Source organism: Triticum dicoccoides, chromosome 5B (assembly GCF_002162155.2).
Source record: "Triticum dicoccoides isolate Atlit2015 ecotype Zavitan chromosome 5B, WEW_v2.0, whole genome shotgun sequence".
NCBI lineage: Eukaryota > Viridiplantae > Streptophyta > Magnoliopsida > Poales > Poaceae > Triticum > Triticum dicoccoides.
This window is the reverse complement of record NC_041389.1, coordinates 353725744-353734791: the sequence shown is the minus strand read 5'-3', so window position 1 is coordinate 353734791 and position 9048 is coordinate 353725744.

Below are 9048 nucleotides of genomic sequence, written 5' to 3'. Positions count from 1 at the left end.
TTCAATAATAGTAGCCTCCGAAGTACCTCTTAATGACATTATAAACAACCGCGACGCAACAGGACGGATTGCCAAATGGGCCATTGAGCTCCTCCCGTTCGACAGAACTTACAAGCCATGGCGAGCTATTAAGTCGCAGGTTTTGGCCGACTTCATCGCCGAATGGACTGAAGCCGAGCTCCCTAAAGAGTATGGTGCATATTCCAACTGGATCATGCACTTCGACGGCTCCAAAATGTTGGCTGGCCTGGGGGCTGGCATCGTTCTGACATCCCCAACCAGAGATACAGTCCAATACATACTTCAGATAATGTACACGGATTCCAACAACGCGGCCGAATACGAGGCCCTTCTACACGGTCTCCGGATGGCAGTCTCCATGGGCATTCAGCGCCTAGAGGTCCGCGGGGATTCAAACCTCGCGATATCCCAAATAAATGGAGACTTTGATGCCAAAGATCCGAAAATGGCAGCTTATCGCAACGTCGTCTTAAAGATGTCAGCCCGGTTTGAGGGGCTCGAATTTCACCACATAGCCCAGGAGAATAACCAAGCAGCAGACGTGTTGGCACGCATTGGCGCAAAGCGCGATGCCGTCCCTCCCAACATCTTCCTAGAAAGGTTGTTCAAGCCATCCGTATCATGGGAGGGAGAGTCCGGAAACAATAGCCCGGACACAACCACACTGCCCCTCACCGAACATTCTGACACAGTTGGTGGCTCCGCCAACGAAACAACACCGTCAGCCCACACAATAATGGCAGTCATTGCCCCGTGGACAGAACCATTCCTAGCCTACCTAACTAGGCAGGAACTTCCCGAGGACCAAAACGAGGCCCGCTGCATAGTGCGGCGATCTAAAGCCTATAAAGTCCACGAGGGAGAGCTTTATAAGAAAAGCACAACCGGAGTCCTTCAAAGGTGTATCTCCGAAGAGGAAGGGCGAAACCTTCTGGCTAAAATTCATGCCGGACTCGGCGGGCACCACACTGCAGCCCGGGCCCTTGTAAGCAAGGCCTTCCGTACCGGATTTTATTAGCCGACGGCCCAGGCAGACGCTCAGGACTTAGTGCAGCGATGCGTCGGTTGCCAATTATTCGCTAACCAAAGCCACATGCCGCCTACCGCCCTACAAACCATACCCATTACCTGGCCTTTTGCGGTCTGGGGGCTTGACATGGTTGGACCCCTTAAAGGAGGAACCCACAAGCAAAAATATCTACTGGTCATGGTGGACAAATTCACCAAATGGATAGAGGCCAAGCCTGTAAAGACGGCCGAATCCGGACCGGTGATAGACTTCATATCCGGGGTCATACACCGTTACGGCGTCCCCCACAGCATCATAACTGACAACGGCACAAACTTCACGGTCGACGAAGTTAAACTCTGGTGCAAAAACATGGGCATTAAGCTCGACTACGCTTCAGTCTATCACCCTCAAATCAACGGTCAAGTCGAGCGAGCCAAAGGTCTCATTATGAGCGGCATCAAACCCAGACTAGTGCGATCCCTCAAGGAATCTAACACGCACTGGGTAGAGGAGCTTGACTCCGTACTCTGGGGGCTGCGGACCACTCCGAATCGCACTACCGGATTCACACCATTTTTTATGGTATACGGCGCAGAGGCAGTCCTGCCCTGCACATAATTCATGACTCACCTCGCGTGCGCATGTACGAAGAAAGAGAATCCGAGCTCGATCGGCAGGATAGCTTGGACGCGCTCGTTCCGCATTCTATCAACAGCAGGCTCAAAGATATCAAAGCAGAGAAGTACGGGCCAAAACTTATAACATTGGCGAACTAGTTCTACGCCTGTCGGACAAGAAAAAGGACAAACTAAAGCCCAAATGGGAGGGTCCCTTCATAATAGACCAAGTCCTGACTGGTGGAGCGTACCGTCTGCGAAACGCATCGGACAACCGACTTGAGCCAAACCCATGGAACGCAGCACGCCTACGAAGATTCTACGCCTAGCGCCGGACTCCGTGCTCGTCTCCCTCCTCTGTCTCTTCTTTTACCCCTTTTTTTAAGCTGCCTGGTATTTCTCTCCTTCTCCCTACCTTTTCTCCCAAGCCCTTAGGGGCTTGCTTGCGCGTTGTTTGCATATACTTGACGCGCCACCCGCGCTCATTATACCTGGGGGCTTCTTTATCAGAATTTTATGTAAACGGGCCTTATGCCCAAAACATGTGTGAAACTTCCGCATGAACCTTGTATACACCATTATATGCATCGATATGACTTAAGTTTTGGCCAAGCTGGGTTGTTTGGCTCCTGTGCTTACCCCCTATGTTCCCGTTTGTTCGGCTAGGTGGTAAAGGGAGCACCTCTGCGATTGTTACTGCCGGGTCAGCCGGATGTGTACCTCAGCTGGGTGAAGCCGAAAGCTAGCGTTCTTAAGGGAATATTCGGTCGGTGAACTAAAAGATGATTTTTCTTGTTTATTTATCTGCCCCCAGATGCTTTTCTGCTTTTTTTCGCAGTTCGGACATGCACTTTAGGGCATGCCTCCTAGGGAAAGGAACCCCTAATGGAACTATTCTCCCTGGAAGATGTTTCTTACTAACCATGTAATATAACATAACTAGTTGGGCACTTGTCTGCTAAAGCACTTATGACCCCTACGCCTGGTCTCCATGCATGCCCCGGTTCTTATATAACTGAGAAGGTATTCAGACATACTCCGGACTATCGAGTCCAGAGGTTGAAGCGAAAAGGTCCACAATGACAAATGATCTACAATCCGGCTAGAAGGCATTTTCCATGTCATTTTAAATTACAAGAGTCAATCCGACTCGGTATATTCTTCTTCAATACCATCCAACAGGCGGTCTAATTTACAGTCCTATTGAGAATACTTTGCAGCCAGCTCTACCTGCCATATACTAAGCTGACAGGGATCTCCTTTCCGTCAGGACCCATAGTGCCGACCTCGGCCATGTGGTTCGGGTCAGCCTTCGTGTACCGAGTCTTCACCATGGCCCAGGCCTCCCTGGCACCTTGACGGTAGGCCGATATCTTCCACAACCGGAAGCACTGCCGCACTCCCTCAGCTTCTTTGCAAGCTCCCCAAGGCCTTCTGGCATGGAGAGGGATGGCCACATAGCCTGGATGACGCCCTGCATTGCCTGCCGAACTCGTTCGTGCAGTTGCAACAGATTGGGAAGAAGGTCCCCCGTTGAACCGGGCATTTCCTCCGCAGGACGACCTGTCAGCAGACCTACAGACATATCTCTGTCAATCGACTTCCTCGCTGAATTCTTTTTTTGAAGATTCGTTCAAGCACTTACTAAAAATGCCGCGTCGAAGTCGCCGATTCTCCTTTACGGAAGCAGACAGCTGAATACGAACATCCTTTAGTTCCTCGCCCAGCTGGGTATTGGCGTCTTGGAGTTTGTTCTTCTCTTGCCTCACCCTCGTCAGCACGCTCTCGCCAGCCTTTAGTTGGCGTAGGAGTTGTTGCTTGTCCGGATTTACTCCGGCCCCATCTGCACTATTATCGTCAGAGTTGCACACATGCCGCACTTCACAACGGAATTATCTTTCGAAGCATATATTACCTGAGGGGGTACCCTTGGCATTATCTGAAGCGGCCAGTGCGGCCTCGAGTTGGGCCTTGCACTCTTCAAGCTCCTGGGACAGTTGCATGTTCTTCTTTGTAAGACCCTACATAGCATATGATCCTTAAAACAGTTATCTTAACTGTTTCAAGTCTCGGGGGCTACTGACATATATAACCTTCAATTTTACTCACCTGTATGTCTTTTACATACTGCTCTGTGGCTCTGGCTAGACCATTATGAGCGGCACGGAGGTACGCATCTCCTGTATTAAAGGCGTCCAATGCCTCTGGGGAAAAACATGCATCACGAAGAATAGTCCAGCGACGCCTGTGGTTCATGGCACTCTCCACCTCTGAATTGGTGGCAGATAGCCCGTCTGCGTCCTCTGTCGGAGGAACGCCCGAGGCGCGCCCCGTGTCCGCCTCCGCTTCCGGACCCGGCCTTGAACCCTGGCCGGTGGATATAGTCTGGCGGGCTCTCTTCTTTCTAAGAAGAGCATGAGCGTTAGTATGACTTGAGGGCATAAACCCTAGGCGTTAAATTCGCACGCCGTACCGTTGCGCCGGAATCTCGATCTGATCTGCACTTCTTTTTGGCCCGCCTGGCTTCAGCGGCCCTTGTTGGCTGCCCACCACGGGCTCGGCCTTCCGCCTCGAGGATTTACCCTGCGAAACGAAACACTATTAGTTCATGGCATTCAAGATAAAGCATGGTTGGATCTCCTTGAAAGTACTGGGACTCCGGTCTCGGTTACCTTTGAGGCTGGAAGTAGTCCGGGATAGTCGACCGTAATGGCCACTAAGGTGTTGTCCTTACTCAATTGATGAAACACCCCATCAATTAACTTCACACATAAGTCCAGGTCCTCTTGGGAGTCCGGATCGAGGGACCGTTCTGGGTCCTCGGGTTGTGGAGGAGGGCTGTTTATCTCCTTCACAGTCTGGCGCAGCTCCTGCGTTAACATTGCTAGACTAAGTACTCAATTATGGGAATTTCAAAAGCGGGTAGGCAAGTGAAAATGTTCGCTCACCCAGCTTGGAGGACTGTACATGGAGAATCCGCCCCGTGGGTTGACCCGGAGGAATTCCTCTTCTCCTCCCTTGTACAAAGCGGATAAGATCTTCGTTAGAGTGGCAGCCGAATCCGGCCCCTTGCGACCGCACCGGGTGGCGTCGTCCTCCCCGTTGAAATCCCACATGGGGTGGCCTCTGTACTGAAGTGGCTGCACCCCCCACGTAATGCATGTGGCCATGACCTCGATCATGGTCAATCCAGAATGAGCCAGCAATCTTATTCGGCTCATCAGGTAAAGGACGTCCCTATCAGCTTCCCTCTAAGGGTTTCGTGGGCACCAGCTCAAGCGTTTCTTCAACGGAGCATTATTAAACTCAGGAAGGCTGATCCGAACAGGGTCCGGCAGGGGGACGTCGTCCATATAAAACCATTCCGAAGGCCAGTCCTCGGATGCCTTCTTTGGGGTACCGGATAGATATCCGGTCCCGGCGATGCGCCATAGTTCGGCTCCGCCCACTTGATAAATTGACCCCTCCTGAGAGCGGGGCACAAGGCAGAACAACCTCTTTCACAGCGCGAAGTGGGCCTCGATGCCCAAAAACAGCTCGCAGAGGGCCACGAAGCCCGCAATATGCAGAATGGAGGCAGGTGTGAGGTTGTGTAGCTGGAGGCCGTAGAACTCCAGCAACGGATGAATTGGAAATCCGAGTCCTCTTATTAAATAAGGGACTAGGCATACCCGCTCTCCTTGAGAGGGATTGGGTACGCTCTCCGCCTGCTCTCCGCCGCTATAGATGGCAATCCTGGCTCGAACTGGGACCATATATGCTGGGGGAGGAGCCCGTTGGACTGAAGCACTACTAGCTTGCTATGCGGGATGGAACACCGCTCCCAATCTCCAGGCCGAGGGCTGGAGATGCGAGAGGAGGAGCTGCTCCGACCAGCCATGGTGGAATGGATCTCTGTCGAAAGCGCTCTGATGGATACTCGCGGAGGAAAGGTGGTGTGAATTGGATCTAAATCCCCGTCTCTTTTATGGGCGGCTCATTAACGCAACTGGGGGGGTAAATGGAAAAAAACATGGCCTTTCACATTCGTTTGACACGTGGAAGATGATCATTATGGGGCACAGAAGCCGAGGAGAGCAGCACGCACTAGAAGCCGGACACTATTCGACAGGTACAAGGAATTTGGAGAAGAACCCGCCTTGCAATGCCAAAGACAAACTTGTGCGCCGGACTTATCGTCATTGAAGCCTGGTTCGGGGGCTACTGAGGGAGTCCTGGATTAGGGGGTGTCCGGATGGCCGGACTCCCGGACTATGAAGATACAAGATTGAAGACTCCGTCCCGTGTCCGGATGGGACTTTCCTTGGCGTGGAAGGCAAGCTTCGCGATACGATATGAAGATCTCCTCCCATTGTAACCGACTCTGTGTAACCCTAGCCCTCTCCGGTGTCTATATAAACCGGAGAGTCTTAGTCCGTAGGACGAACAACAATCATACAATAGGCTAGCTTCTAGGGTTTAGCCTCTCTGATCTCGTGGTAGATCAACTCTTATACTACCCATATCATCAATATTAATCAAGCAGGAGTAGGGTTTTACCTCCATCGAGAGGGCCCGAACCTGGGTAAAAACATCGTGTCCCTTGTCTCCTGTTACCATCCGCCTAGACGCATAGTTCGGGACCCCCTACCCGAGATCCGCCGGTTTTGACACCGACACATACTTTAGCGAACAACTTTCCGGCGCCCAACTTAACTATCCCATCTATGACAAAGAATTGTATGCTTTAGTGCGAGTATTGCATGGTGGGAGCATTACCTTCGCCCACATGAATTTGTCATCCATACCAATCATGAGACACTTAAGTACTTTAAAGGTCAAACCAAGTTGAATAAACAGCATGCTAAATGGACTGCATTTATTGAATATTTTCCTTATGTGATCAAGTACATTAAGGGCAAAGAAAATGTCGTGGTGGATGCTCTTTCCCGCAAGTGCATGTTAGTTACTCAACTTGAATTGAATGTTGTTAGATTTGAGCATATCAAAGACTTATATGAAAATGATGCTACTTTTGCTATTCCTTATGCTAAGTGTTTGACGCATACATCTTGGGAGCACTATCATATCACAAATGGCTATCTAATGAGAGCTAACAAAATATGCAACCCCGAGTCTTCTCTTCATTTGTTACTTTTGCAAGAGGCTCATGGAGGACTTATGGGACATTTTGGACGCGACAAGACTTTTGCCACGCTCTCCAATAACTACTTTTGGCCCAAGATGTTCCACGATGTATCATGCTTCACCAACCAATGGTCTACATGTCGCAAAGTTAAGTCACAAGCTCAATCTCATGGTTTACATATGCCACTTCATATTCCATATCAACCATGGGAAGATATTAGCATGGATTTTGTGCTTGGATTACCTAGGACTCAAAATGGCAAGGATTTTGTATTTGTTCTTGTGGACCGATTCTCTAAAATGACACATTTCATCCCATGCAATAAGATAGACGATGCTTCACATGTTGCAAATATTTTTTGTAGGGAAATCTTGAGGTTACATGGAGTGTCAAAGACAATTGTGTCATACCAAGACGTCAAGTTCCTAAGTTACTTTTGGAAGATGCTATGCGCCAAGCTGGCATCAAGCTTCTATTCTCCATGGCCTATCATCCTCAAACTGATGGCCAAACGGAAGTCACCAACCGGACTCTATCTACTCTCCTACGCGTGTTGATAAATAAGAACATCAGGGAGTAGGAGGAGTGCTTACCCATCGCCGAGTACGCCTACAACCGCGCAAGACACTCTACTATGGCAAGTCCCCCTTCGAGGTTGTCTACGGCTTCAACCCTTTGTCGCCCTTGGACATCCTTCCTCTACCCCTCCAAGAATGAGCGAACATGGATGCTAGTGCAAGAGCAACTTACCTCAAGAAAATGCATGAAGAAACAAGGTCCACGATACAACGTCAAGTATACCGCCTCGCCAACAAGCTCAACATCAACAAGACACCAATGGTGTTCCAAACGGACGATCTCGTATGCAAAGACCACTTCCCCAAGGAGCGCAAGTCCAAGCTACTCCCGAGAGCCGATGGACCCTTCAAGGTGCCTCGCCCGTTACAATGACAACACCTACAAGATCGACATTCCACGTGACAAGTACAACGTATGCGGCATCTTCAATGTCAAAGACTTGTCCCTCTACCATGGTGATGAAGATCATGATCCGTGGACGGATCTCTCCCAAGGGGGAGGGGAGATGATGCGGAGCATCCCTCGGCCATCCCCATGGTCAATCCATCACCACCACAAGCATGAAAAGGACCAATGACAATAGCATGCGCATGTGCCATCAAAACTGAGGTTAACTCTTTCCTCTTTGAGTTTCATTCGGATTCACATGTGAATTGGGTCCTAACTCAAACGGAGATGGTATGCACTCTTAGGTACCAAAGGCATGACCGTGAAGAGGCGAGGACGGAGACCCAAGCACCTATGAAGAGGGAGGAGGAATAAGGACGCATAAGTCGCAAAGATGCGGAGGTCATGGACCACCCTAGGTGCCCGGCCATCCAGCCCCGGGTGCCCGGTCCCCTGGCCGCCGAGGGGTGCCAAGTCCCTAGACACCCCGGGTACCCGGCCACTTCGGCCCTCGGGTGCCTGGACCCTCCCTTCCAGCTGACGCACCGGGTGCCCGGGCTCTCAACCATCGGGTGCTCGGGCCTTGCTCCAGCCACCACCTGCCGCTGCGGGTGTGCGGGCCCTCAACCCCAGGTGCTCGGTCCCCCTCCAGCCGCCCGTCTATCCGGTCCAGGTGCCCGGGCCATTCCCCCTGGGCGCCAGCCTCTGACCGGTCTGGGTGCCCGGACCCCTCCGGGTGTGCCTTCGTGTACTATGGGCATTTGACCCTTGTACCCTCATTTTTCCCCTATCTCGTCCCTATCCTATAAGTGCTCTTCTCCTAGCTCATTTTAAGGGTTAGCAAAGTATATGTGACATATTGAGAGAGCTTTGCTCATCTTCCCCTTCTCTTGGAGATCAAGACCTCCTTAGGAGAAGATCCTCTTGTGGATTTCAAGACCTCCTCTTGGAGAAGATCATCATCTAGACCTCACCTCCCTTGGGAGTGGGAAGAACTTTACCTAGTGTTGTTTTCCTTGGATTGTTCTTGTATTCTTGTGGATCTCATGTGTGCTACTCTAGTGGATCTGTGATTAGGGTTTGATTGAGTGATTTTCCCCCTTGCGTTCTTGTGTGTTCTTGCTCTTTTCCCCCTCCAAGTGTGAGAACATCCTACCCTAGGGTTCCACCCTACAACACAACTTCACTTCATTAAAAGCAACTAATATGCAATAATATGCAACTAAGTAGCTAACATCACATCACTTTTTATAAGCAATTTTGCTTCTACGAGAGGCAACTTTAGTGCTACAGATAGACAACTT